Source organism: Neovison vison, chromosome 2, assembly GCF_020171115.1.
Source record: "Neovison vison isolate M4711 chromosome 2, ASM_NN_V1, whole genome shotgun sequence".
NCBI classification, from domain to species: Eukaryota; Metazoa; Chordata; class Mammalia; order Carnivora; family Mustelidae; genus Neogale; species Neogale vison.
Genome location: NC_058092.1, coordinates 154,734,749 through 154,748,584, shown reverse-complemented (window position 1 = coordinate 154,748,584; position 13,836 = coordinate 154,734,749). Strand labels below are relative to the sequence as shown.

The following is a 13,836-nucleotide window of genomic DNA, read 5'->3' as shown; positions in this document are numbered from 1 at the left end:
AGATGATTCATCCTCGGGTCAGGTGGAAGCGTGAGTCCCAACAGCTCCTCTCTGTCCTGATGCATTTGTGTTGGGGTGCAAACCTACACAGGATGCCTTAGGGACTTGCTTATGACACAGCAACCAGGAGAAAATTTGCTCATAAAACTTTAATTTGACGCAGCAGTTCCTGGCAAGGTTGGTAAATATTTGTTGATTCAGTAAGCGAGTGAGTGAAACAAAGTTGGTGAAGAAGTATTTCCAGAGCAATTAGGATGTCTGTACTGTACCGACTCATGATTAACCGACCTGCTGTCTGGCTCAGTTTCAGCATTAACCTGTATTATCTATGGCTTCTGGCTGTGAAGATGCAGCATGTCTGTGTCCTGTGGTTGTTCCTCAGCACTGACCCCTGGTGGCAATGTCTTAAATTACAAGCACGGTGCATGTGCAGTGGCAGTACCAGGGTGTGCCATTCCATGAGAATGGCGCCCTTGGAGTTATGCAGAATGGTAACCCCACCTGGGAATGTACCAGACTACCAAATGACATTGAGCCTCTTGTCTTCTCTCAGCACTGTACAATCGGGCAGGACCATCTAATTAAATGGTTAGAGGAAAGATGCTTATAGGAAACACTTGGAAACTACTGATCTAGACTCAGATATTTGTCCCACATTTAATATTAGAACGAAATAGAATGACAGAAGTGATGAGTTATGATAATGTTAATAGCTGCTCTGTATTGAGCACCTCTTGCACACATGCCATGCCCTACATATTTATTATTTCTAATTCTCAGGTAACCTAACATATAGGAATAATCTTTCTCACTTTATGTTAGGAAGTGGATCTGAATTTCGGTAACAAGCCTGCCCTCATCTATGGGACTGGGCTTAAATCCCATTTTATCTGACCTCAAAGACTATGCTGTTTCTCAGAACCTCAGTGGCACCACCAAATCCAGGGACACCATTCCCATTATAGTTCATATGCACAGTGCTTTCCAAATTGTGAAACATGAAGCTGTCTTCTTTCTCCTGTGCTCCATTGCCTCTCCAGGAGCCTGTGTCATGTCTGTTCAGTATTCTAAGCCCAATGGGTGATTGAGGCTAGAAATAATTCTGAAATGGAGAATAATTTATCTCTACTGCATGTATTGAACATTTATCTGGCATTAAGACACAGCAATTCAAAATTTCTGTTCTTCTCACAACTTGTGAGAAATCCCATTATGCTTCTGATTCTCAGCCCTGGAGAGCACTGATCAAGTTGTAAAGCTGCTCTATAAATTAATACTCGTATTAGAAAAAATCTTCTCAACAAAATGTTAGCAAACCGAATTCAGCAGCACATTAAAAGGATCATTCATCATGATCAAGTGAGACTTATTCCTGGGATAGAAGGGTGGTTCAACATATGCAAATCAATGTGTTACATCATATTAATAGAATGAAAGAAAAGGATCATATGATCATCTCAGTAGACACAGACGAAGCAGTCAACAAAATTCAGCAACCGTTCACCATAGAAACTCTTAACAAATTAGGCAGAGTAGAAACATAGCTCAACGTAACACAGGTTGTATATGACAAGCCCATAGCCAACATTATGCTCAGTGGTGAAAGACGGAAAACTTTTTCTGTAAGATCGAGAATAAGACAAGGGTGTCCACTCTCACCATTCCTATTGAAAATAGTGCTGGAATGTCTAGCTAGAGCCATCAGGTAAGAAAAAGGAATACAAGGCATCAGAATTGGAAAGGGAGAAGTAAAATTGTATCTATGTGCAGATGGCAGGATTTTTATGTACAAAGTACTTTAAAGACTCAACCAAAAACACTTTTAGAACTAATCAATGAATTCAGTCAAGTTGCAGAATATAAAATTAACATATAAAATCAGTAGCATTTCTATACACTAGCAATGAATTATCTGAAAGATAAAAAACTGATCTCATTTACAAAGCATCAAGCCAATAAAATACTTAGTTAACCAAGAAGGTAAAAGATCTCTTCTCTGAGTACTGAGACACTGATGAAAGAAATCAGAGAAGATCTAAATAAATGGAAAGATATCCTGTGTTCATGGATTGGAAGAATTAATATTATTAAATGTCAATACTGCTAAAAGCCACCTACAGATTCAGTGCAATTCTATCAGGACCCCAATGGCATTTTTGTATAAGTGGGAAAAAAATTTATGGGAAACCTCAAAAGACCCTGGGTAGCTAAAGAAATCCTAAGAATGAAGAACAGACCAGGAGACATCACAATGCCTGATTCCAAGCTTTGCTATAAAAATTGCAGTAATCCAAACAGGGTGTCATATAAACAGATATCTAGACAATGGAATAGAATAGAGAGCCCAGAAATAAAGCCAAGCTTAGAGGTTAACTAATATTTGACAAGGCAGTCAAGAATACTCCATGGGGAAAAGATAGTTTCTTTGATAAACAGTGCTGAGAAAACTGGCTATTCACATGTAAAGAATGAAACTTGACCTCTCTCTTACACCATTCCTAAAAATTAACTCAAACGGAGTCAAGTACTTAAATGTGAGTCCTGACACCATGAAACTCCTCAAAGAAAATGTAGGCATAAAGTTCCTTGACAGAGGTCTTGGAAATGATTTTTAGGAAAGCATGTTTAAAGAACTAGCAACAAAATTAAAAATAAGCAGGTGGAACTACATCAAACTAAAAGGCTTCTGCACAGAAAAAAAATAAAGTAAAAAGACACTGTACAGAATGGGGAAAATATTTGCAAACGCATATCTGATAAATGGTTAATATCCATTTGTGTGAAGAAGTCATAAAATTCAATAGCAAAAAAGCAAATAATCCAACTTAAAAATAGGTGAAGGACCTAAGTAGACATTTTTCCGTGAATGGCCAAGCGGTACATGAAAAGATGCTCAACGTTGTTAGTCATTAGGGCAATGCATATTAAAACTACAATGAGATATCAACTTATGCCTTGTCAGAGTGGCCATATCGAAAAGACAAGAGATCCCAAATGCTGGCGAGGCTGTGGAGAAAAGAGAACCATTGTGCACAGCTGGTGGGAATGTAAACTGGTACAGCCACTGCGGAAAACAGTATGGAAGCTCCTTGAACAATTAAAAATAACAGTACCATATGACCCAGGGATTCCACTTCTGGGCCTACATCCAAAAGAAACAAAAACTCTCACATTGAAAAGAGATTTGTACTCCCAACCCCCCTGCCATGTTCAGGCAGCATTATTTACCATTATATTACATTACATTAATTACAGTAGCCAAGAATGGAAACAACCTAAGCGCCCATCAATGGATGAATAAATAGAGCAGTTATTTCACTTCACACATGGGAATATTATTCAGCCACAAAAAATGAAGACATTTGTGACATTTGTTGGCAACCTGGGCGGACCTTGAGGGCATTATGCTAAGTGAAGCAGGTCAGAGAGAGACAAATATCTGTGTAATCTCACTTATACATGGAATCTAATTTAAAAAAAAGACCTTAAACTCATAGAAAGAGAGATCAAGTATATGGTTAGCAGAGGCAGGAGGGTGAGTGGTGGGGAAGTTGGAGGAAGGGGGTCAAGAGGTACAAACTTCCCGTTCTAAAGGTAGACAAGCCCTAGGGCTGTCCTGTGCTGCACAGTGACTGTGGCTTGTACTGCCTGGTGAGGCACAGGAAACTTGTTGAGAGAGTAGATCCTAAGAGTTCTCATCACAAGGATAATTTTTTTTTCTTTTTAAATATTGTATCTACAGAAAATGCTGGTTGCTAGCTAAACCCATTATGATCATTTTACAACATACGTAACTCAAAGCGTCATGCGGTATGCCTTACACGGGCACAGGAATGTATGTCAATGGCTTCTTAATAAAACTGGAGAAGAAGAAAAACCAAAAGTAATGAGATGGGAAAGGGAAGGGAATGGCCCTGGACCACCCCAATAGCACCATCAGTAATGGTGATGGTGAAACTGATGATGATAGCAAAGGCAGGGAAAGAAGGAAGGTAGGAGTTATTTAGTCTCCATTATTCCCTGGATTCCTTATGGCCACCTTAGGTGGGAAGTACAAGTGTTGTCCCAACTGTCAGATGAGGAAATGATGTGTAGAGACACGAATTAGCTTGCACGAGTTGACTAAACTGCTGAGGTGCCGAGCTCACCCAGGCTAGCCTCAATCCACAGGCTTGCTCTTAACCATTTAGTCTCAGTATCTTTCAAATTTAAGAAGAGCTTTGGGTTCTTGCTTTGAAAGCAAACACGAATAAGTAGCTGTAGTAATGATTCTAAAAGTGATCCTGCATGAAATAAATCTAGTCATTTATGGCCACCTCGCACACAATTCTGGGTCTGTCCTTTCCATTGTGGCACACCAGCTAATCTTCTTAAAAACATTCATTAAAAAAAAAAAAGATTTTATTTATTTATTTGAGAGAGAGAGAATAAGAGAGAGAGAGCCTGAGAGGGGGGAGGGTCAGAGAAGCAGATTCCCTGCTGAGCAGGAAGCCTGCTTTGGGACTTAATCCTGGAACTCCAGGATCATGACCTGAGCTAAAGGCAGTCGCTTAACCAACTGAGCCACCCAGGAGCCCCAAAACATTCATTCTTATACCTAGTTTTGTGACATTGCCTGGCATCTCAGATTTTCATAAAATAATTCATGAATGTCTAGAAAAAAAATTCTCTAATCTCATTTCCACCGGGCTTCCTTTAAAACTAAATGTATTTTTATCAAGCGTATTACTGACGGGCGCTATAGGATAAATGTTTGCGTCCCTCCAGAATTCATATGTTCAGTCCTAATGCTCGATGTGATGGTGTTTGTTGGGAGATGATTAGACCATGAGTGTGAAGCTGTCATGAATGGTATTAGTGACTTTCTAGAAGAGACCCCAGGGAAGTCTCTTGCCCCTTCCACCATGTGAGGACACAGTGAAAAGACCAGGAAGCAGACATTCACCAGCCACTGAACCTGATCACACCTTGCTCTTAGACTTCCCAGCCTCCAGAACTGTGAGAAACAAATTTCTGTTGTTTATGAACTGTCCTAACTATGGTATTTTTGTTACAGTGGCCCAAAGAGACTAAGACAGTGGAGGAGACTTGGTGTCATAAATTAAGCAGGGGTATAGTTACAGCCCAAAAGCTGGGGACAAAATCCAGCAGTTCCCTCAACAGCCAGCCTCCTGGCCTCCCACCCTCTTGATATCTGAGTGAGTGTGGGTTGCGGAGAACGTCCTACGGGACGTGCACCATTTGGAAGAGCCAACCCACATCCCTCCTGAGGTTCCACAGCCCAGACCCTACAAAGCTCCAGTGGTTGGAAATGACGCTGGACAAAGAGGCAGAAGGCAGGGCAGCCAAGATCAACCTGTCCTGTCAACCTTCAGCATGGCTGAAGTTCATCCCACGGTGCTTCTGGAAGGAAAGATGGAGGCAAGAGACCGCAAAGCAAATGGGAGACGGAGAGAGAAAGGAGGAACCACTGTGTAGAACAGTGGCTGTGAGGGCCACGCAGCAGCATCAGTTAGGCACACTCTCTGCCCTGGGGTACCATTTCTCTCTCCATCCTCTTCCTCTCCTTGGTCCAGCCTCTACTTCTCCCTTGCTTGCTTAAAGAGTAAACTAAACTACTTTAAAAACGTGGTGGCAATGTAGCCACTTGGCTAGATTGTGTTTCCTGGGAGTGGTTTTCAGCGTGTATGCCCATCTCCTGCAGGCTCTGCTAGTGGAGACAGGGCTTTGCAGTCAGGCACCGGGGATGCTTAGCATGTCTGTGCTGAGTTTTCGTGGGTACCGCATACACAGATAGATGCAAGATTAAGGAATTTTTTTTTTTTCTTAAGGAACACAAATCCCCATACAAATATTAAACATATAAGTCAAAATTTTTTTAGTGTTGATTTTTCTTAAATGTACACTGCTTTCAGCTGGAAAAGGTGCGTTTTATGTATTATTAGCCAATTGGATGAAAAGCTGCTGAATCAATCATTAGGTAAATGACCTGCCTGATGAAATTACAGATGTGTAGTCCCTTATTTTGATCAGATAGGAAACTGTTCAGTTTCACGATTGAGGCTTGACTTCCACTTCTGAACAGGTGATCTCCTTCCTGGCAGTGAAGGGGGTCCCCACGCCTGCCCCTTATGAGGCGCAGTGGTTACTGCAAGATGTGCTGCTTTCACGGGAGCTGGTTTAGAGAGAGGTTTGGTGAAACCAGAGGAAGGGGGTTATCTTGGAGTTTCCTGCTTTCATTTGAACAGCCTGCAGGGATTAACTTGTGCTTGGCTCTGAGCCAGAGAGATAAATGACACAGCCCTCATGTGCTCACATTCAGAGGGAGCTCTTGCCAAAACGGGACAAGGAAGGATTGTGTTAAAGAGGGTTCGGGACATCTTAATAAAGCAGGGTGATCCGGTCTGTTCCCTGGGCTTTATGGGGAGTGCTGAGCAGAGCCTCAGGGGACCGTGGCTTATCCTGAGGGTTTAGTGTGCAAGTGGCGCCAACCAGGGGAAGCCACGCCACTTGGGAACAATGCTGGGTGCCCCCACCCTTTTTAACACAGATTTTTTTTTTTTTAACAACCTCATGAACACAAAAGAAATAAATCTACAAAAGAGAGGGGGAAGCACTCCATTTTATTAAAGTGGTTCTCAAAATTCAGATCCTGAATTTTCTAAAGCAGGAACGTTTCGATGAAGGTTGGGAATGTCTCGAAATGCACACATTGTTCTTCACACGCAATACAGCATCGCTCCGCGGCAGCGGGTTTCAGAGAACGGAGTGAGTATGACGCCTGTATTGAGGAAAGTCATGAAAACACCCTTCAAACAACTTGCACCCCTGTGCAATCCCGGTGTTAACCAGGCAGCCATAGAGAGCCAGTCAGGAAGTAGAGGGACTTTTACCTTTATAGGGGTTGGCTTCCAGAGGTAAAGTTAAGGTGAAAATTAAGCGTATTTAAAATTTCTCTTGGATAGCTCCTACATAACCCATAAAATGCAGTATACAAGGCTATATGTATACATATATATATTTATCATATGTGTGTGTATATACATGATCTTTTCACTAATTTGAGTGTGTATGAGTGTACAATACAACACTTAGTGGAATGATATATAATAACAATATAATTCATAATTAGAAGTATATTTTCCAGTATTGGATAAATAGAGAGCACCCCTAGTTGCATGTATGGAAGCTGCGACTGTCCCCTCGGGCTCCCAGCCCAGCCCCCACCCAGCTCCACTTCCTCCATACACACTAGCTGCCCCCCCACCCCCACCCCCCGTGGACACTTCTGCTGTTGTCCCTTCCCCAGCTGACAGGGAGTGGAGGTGGGGACGCCACTGCAGGGCGAGCTGTTCGCTCTGTCCAGGAGTCCGGTGACTCGTTTCTGGGCCCCACGGGGCCAAATGTGGCTCTGTGGGATCCGTCTTGTCCCTCCGGCCTCCCTGCCACCGTGCCGTGGACAGCGGTGAGATGACAGCATTGCATTTTTCATTTTCGGGGACTTTTCTCCTGTTTTCACTGGTGGGAGGCAGGGGACTCCAAGACTTGCACAGGGCCAGTGGTACAGTCGAGAACCGCCCCCCCCCACAGGCCTGACCAAACCTGTCTCAAAAGATCTGGCAGCTGCGTCTGTACCAGGAACTGAGGCCACTTGTCTTCATGGCTCTGGACGCCCGCACCTATCCACAGACAGGAGTTCCAGCCACATTATCTTCTGATATTTAAACAAAACGAACTTATTTTCACAATCCCTGAACACTAATAACTCCCTGGAAAAGGCCTAATGGGATTCTGAGGTGGAAATAGGGCCTTCCTGAGGTTATCCGTAAAATCAAACATAAAGCTTAGCCTCCCCATTCTTTTCTTTTCCATTTTGGTCAGGGGGTCACCGTCCAGCTCCCGTATTTATAATGTGGCCTGTGATAAGGAGAGGCAGCTCGCTTATCTCTTAGGCCGATGACAGGAAGAGTAGCAGGATCTCTCCCTCCACTGTACGGCCACGTGAGAAAAAAATTACCCTTGAATCCACAGTCTAGCAGGTTCTGCCTTCCATTAAACCCAAATCCCCATTTTATTATAGACGTGAGTCAGTTATGTATGACTCACCAGGAAAGTGCATTTTATGATCTTGTCAGAAGAAATGGTTTCCCTGGGATCATTTGAAGCCAATAATTTTATACCTACCTCCTCCTAAATATCTAGGACATTAACTTATTAACCATTTTCGTGTCAAGCCTAATGCCTTTTAAATACTTAAAACAAATACCAGGACACTGTGGGGATTGGAGAGTAGATTTTTTCCGTCGGCCTTTAGTGTCTTCTGCATGTCAGGGGATTGGTCTCCGCAGATGGATGAGGAGGGGGCTCCAGTCTTTGCCGGCCAGGGAGCTCTCATTTGGTTCCACAGGAGGGAGAATGTGTGTGTGGGATTGAAGTCAGGATGGTTATTTCTGAACCAGGCTTGTGTCTGTTTGACTGATGAGGTCCTGGCACCCAGCCAGCGGGACAACATGGAAACCTTGTCCCCTCCGTGCAGCTCTGCAGGCCAGGTCCTGGGATGTCCCGGCTGTGGTTGGTGAGATTGTGTGTGTGTGTTTGTGTGTGTGTGTGTGTGTGTGTGTGTGTGTGTGTGTAGGCAGTTGTAGATCACCAATAACCCTTTCATTGCCAAACCCACAGATCTTTTCCAGCCCTTTTGGAAGCGTCTACTCCTGCTGATGGCTTCGGAAATGTTGTACTTTTCATTTGCTTCTATAGACCTGGCCCTTTGTAGGTCCTGCTTCTTCTCCCACTCTTACCTTTGCCAGCTCCTCCTTCCCTGTCCATCTTCCCAAGGTTTTATTCCTTGGAATTCTGTCTCCGGCCACCTTTTCTTCCCATGCTCCATGGTTAGTATGTTAGAAGAGTAATGACCTTCAACATGTTCACACCTTAATCCCCAGAACCGGTGAGTATGTGACGTTCCTGGCCAAAGAGGCTGTGTGGATGTGAGTAAGGTCAAGGATCTTGAGATGGGGAGAACATTCTGGATTAAAAATGAGGGCCCAAGCTAATCACGAGAGCTTTGAAAAGCAGAGTGACCGCTGGCCTTGAAGATGGGGGCAGGCAGCCGCTGGGGAATGTGGGCAACCTCCGGGAGCTGAGAAGCGCTCCTAGCTGACAGCCAGCAAGGAGCTGGGGACTTGAGTCCCACGGATCTGGATTCTGCTGACAACCTTGATTTCATCCTGTGAGGCTCTGAGCCGAGAACCAGCCAGCCCTGCTGTCTGTGCTAGACTTTCTGGCTGCAGAACTGTGAGATAATACCTCTGTGTTGCTTTCAGCTGCTAACTTTGTAGCAATTTGTTGCAGCAGCCGTAGGAGAGGAGCACATCTGTCCTGAATGGTCACGTCTACTCTCCCAGCTTTCATTCAGTGGGTAAAGGACAGCAGATCCCTGTTCCCCCCCTTGCTGAATTCCTTCCCCACAGGACCGCCTTCTGTGGGGCAACTCTATTTGGCTATCTTAAAGACATGCCCAACTCTACCTGTTAGAAAGTGAACTCATTTTCTTCCCTCTCAAATCTTTTTTTTTCTTTCTCTGGGCTTCTCCATTGCCAATCCACAAACCCAGAGACCTGACATTAGGCTGGGTTCTTTCTGTTTTGCTGCTTGTGTGGTTTCACCTCCATCGGGTCCTTGTTGAACAGTCTGAAGGAGGGTTCCCCTGATCACCCTGTTTAAGATGGCAGCCCTCCCCCGAGACACACACTGTCTTTTTTCTTTTAAGATTTATTTATGGGGGGGCGCCTGGGTGGCTCAGTGGGTTAAAGCCTCTGCCTTCGGCTCAGGTCATGATCTCAGGGTCCTGGGATCGAGTCCCACATCGGGCTCTCTGCTCAGCAGGGAGCCTGATTCCTCCTCTCTCTCTGCCTACTTGTGATCTCTCTCTGTCAAATAAATAAATAAAATCTTAAAAAAAAAAAAAGATTTATTTATGGATGCCTGGGTGGCTCCGTGGTTAAGCATCTGCCTTCAGCTCAGGTCATGATCCCAGAGTCCTGGGATCGAGCCCCGCATTGGGCTTCCTGCTTAGCAGGGAGCCGCCTTCTTCCTCTCCTACCTGCTGCTCCCCCTACTTGTGCTCTTTCTCTGTCAAATAAATAAAATTTTTAAAATAGATTATTTATTTGAGTGACAGAGAGGAAAAAAGTGGGGGTGGGGCAGAGGGATCCGGAGGGAGAGAATCCCAAGCCGACTCCATGTTGAGTGTGGAGCCCAACATGGGGCTCGATCTCATGACCCCAAGATCACAACCTGAGCTGAAACCAAGAGTTGGACATCTAGCCAACTGCGATGCCCAGGCGCCCCCCACATTGTTTTGTATACTTATCAACATCTGGTGTATTATACTCACTTCTTTGCTTCTTTCTCTCTCCACTTGGAATGTAGGCTCCGTGTCTGTTTTATTGTAGTCATTCTGTCGAAAGCAGTAACTCGGTGGTTCCCAAACATCAAGCACCTCTCTGAACAGTTGTACGAATACCCACTTATTAAATGCTCTTGTTTCCACTGTGGTATTTCTGGCTTCTAGACTAGCAAGCACCCAGCCCATGGAAGTTGGCCATATGTAGTTGCTGAGAGAATGAATGAATGAATTCAACCTGAAGCTAATTCCTGCTAATCTTATTTCCCTACTGTCCTTTGGATCAGCCCCCCTCTGTCCAACCCATGAACACATCCTGAGTCTAGTCCCCTTGCATTACCGCCGTAGCATTCAGGAGACCCTCCTACGTGTAGTCCTCTCCCCTACGACCCACTCTGCGGTGTAGTCACATTGTGTTCACGGACAAGGAACCTGCCCCGTCAAGCTCTTCTGTAGAACCCTGAATGGCTCCCCTTCGTAGGATGAAGCCCATATTCCCACAGGGACAGAGGAGGCCCTTCCTGACGTGCCTCTGCTTCCTCTCTCTACCCTCCTTTCTACCCGCATCCCTTACCCTCTCCCTCCTTCCTCATGCATTCATCTTCAGCCACCCTGAACAGTTTCCCCAATGCGCCCCTTCTCCCTTGACTTCCAAGCTGGCTAGCCTCATGGGTCGTCGCCCTTGGTCGCTCTGCCATGCTGCCTGCTCTGGTCCTTATACTGTGCTTGGATTTCAGCGGAGCAGCTCTGTCGCAGGACACCTCCCTGACCTCCCTGATCTCCTTCAGCACCTGGCACGCACCAGCTGGTACCTAGCAGGGGCTTGGGGTGTACCCGGCAAACCGGTGCCTTGGCTTCCTGGGGCTTGATGAACCCAAGCCAGGCGATCTCACCAGCCAAAGGGGCACTCGTTCTGCCAGTATTGATTTGCAGGCACAATTATATGTGTAAATGCATTTTCCCTGTTCTGCCTTAGGACCCAATGTTTGAAAATTAGATTTTAAATGTCCCATCCTCCTCACTTACATCTCATGCTTCTAGACATTTAGCGCATAATTTAAAATGAAAGGCATGGAAAATTGGACTCATTTAGTTTACTCTACTTGAAATCCATGTTAGGCTATTTTTAAATTCTCATGGATCTTGTGCTCTTTAGGGTGTGTTTGAGGGGGAAGAAGGAAGGGAAGGTGGGAGGGAGGGGGAGAGGGAGGGAGGGAGGGAGGAAGGAGGGTGTTTGTTGTAAGCTGTTAGAAATGCCCCATGTTATTATTGTACTTTGTTTTAATACACTCAGTTTCCACATTAGCATTACCCCAAATACAATTTCCAAAGTCAAATACAGAAAATGAGATTCCGCCGCAGCGTTTGCCGCACTACGTTCCCAACTGCAGTGAGGGCCAGCTTGCGCTGTGAGTCACAGTGGGGAGTTCCAGCATTCTTGCTTCTGCTTCCCAGCCAACACATTCCCCTGTCTCCGCCATGCCCACTGCAGACGGCAGGTGGGAGCTGATCAAGATGCTGGCATCAGCAGTGGGCACAGACCTCCTGACTTACATACCCTGCGCTCTCCTAGGCACCCACGAGAACAGGTGGGCTTAGGTGCGCCCTTCACCAATAGTCCCAAATCCCCATTCTCACAACTGGAGTTGGCACACAACCTGCTCTCACGTTTTCCTATATCAAGCTGCTCTGCACTCCTAGGGTGGGAGTTGGAGATGCCTTGGGGGGCTGGCGCTGAGCGTTCCCACTGAACTTGAACCTATAAGGCACCAGCGACCCCTTATGCCTCCTACTGCATGCTCCTACCACATGGCCACGGCTGGCCTTCCCCTTCCCCAGGGATGCCAGAATGCTCACTGCCTGTGCGCATGGTCGGGGTGTTTCCCGTGTGCCATTCTCTGCTTTATGAAGCCACAGTGAGGCTCAGCAGCAGTGCCCGGTATGTGAAATCAGATGCACGTTGTTAAGAGAGCTAACAGATAATCTAACAGACGCATAGAGAACCCCCGCAGGGCGGGGTGGGGCGGGGACATTCTCCTGAAACTTGTGGGCGGGACAGAAGAATAAAAACAGAAAAAACCACCACCACCACCACCACCACCAGGGAAATGAACCCATAAATAAAATAAGCACCAGATGTTGTAAGGCCTGGAAGGCAACAATCAAGGATCAGAGAGAGAATAATCGGGGCGGGAGGCGCCCTTTAAGGGTTAGCATGGAAGCTGGAGATGAAGGACCAGAGTGCTGCCTCTAGCCGGGGAGCAGGGCAGGGGCACCAGGCGGAGGGTGGGCAAAGAGCCTGGTGTGGAGGGGACGAGGCCAGGCCAGGGTGCCAGGGGTGAGGTGTGGATGGGGAGATGGGGGACCGACCCTGTCACACCGGCAGGACTCGTGGAGAGGTTTCAATTTGGTTCCAAGGGTGAAGGGAAGCCAACGCAGGGTGTTAAGCAAGGTTTTCTGGCCTTTCTCCGGGAGAGGGCAGCTGTAGAGAGGTTGGGAATCGCAGGCCCCTTCCCTGAGCGAGGGCCCAGCTGAGGGGTCGGCGATGACGGTACTAAGGGTTTCCACTGAGTTCCGCAGCCAGTCTCCTCTGCGAAGCGGAAGTCGAGAAATACAGTGGCCAGGTGGGCCAAACCAATGTTCAGAGCATCACGGCGGACCCCCAGAAGGGCAGCCGGGGTGGGCGCTCTTGGCCCTACCAGCCCCGTGATGAGCACCCCGCCTGGCCTGCATCCCTGATGCCTCTCCTGGCACTGCTTCCCCGGGAGCCTCCTGCTGCACACGGCTGCCTGGGCTTTGGAAGAGCAAGGATTCTGTTCCCCGGTGGCTGCTTTGATAAGGCTGGAATTCAGCTCTTTCATAACGCCGTGTTCATTGCTGATAAGGCTTGTCTCTTTTCCCTTGTCCATTCTAGAATTAGCGGCACGTGTTGGTGAGAGCAGGCACGTCTCTAATACCCGTGGGGCTGGGGCAGAGGTACAGCACGAGGCATAGATACCATGTGTCTGAATATTAAGAGTCATAAATCTAGCTGGTCGATGGCTGAATGTAGCAGGTTCTGTTGTCCAAAGTCGAGGTGTTCAAGTATAGGTTTTATTATTATTCAGGCATGGTAAGGCCAACAGAGCAGGAGACGGCTGTCCTTGGAAAGAGTTGGTAGCTCACAGGTCCCAGGGTCGGGGGGACGTGCCGCACCATGCGGGCCACGCAGGAAAGTGCCGGGCTGTCAGGAGGCAGAGGGATCAAGCAGGAAATGTGGGCAAGGGAGCGGGAAGAGGTGTGGCAGGTGTGCAGGCTGAGAACTGGCTGGTTTGAATAATTTCAGGGTTCTGGGGCATAGGCGGCCTCTAGTTGTCTGGTACCTGGGTGAGAGGGGCGAGGGGATCACGGCTCAGGGGGAGAGCTGGGTGAAGGAGGTGGGCTCTGGGTCG

General features: G+C 46.7%; 1 protein-coding gene across 1 annotated transcript in view; it reads left to right on the top strand.

Moving 5' to 3' along the window:
- DISC1 (DISC1 scaffold protein) overlaps nt 1–13,836 on the top strand; it is a 312,576-nt gene that overhangs the window by 201,875 nt on the left and 96,865 nt on the right. The window lies entirely within an intron of this gene.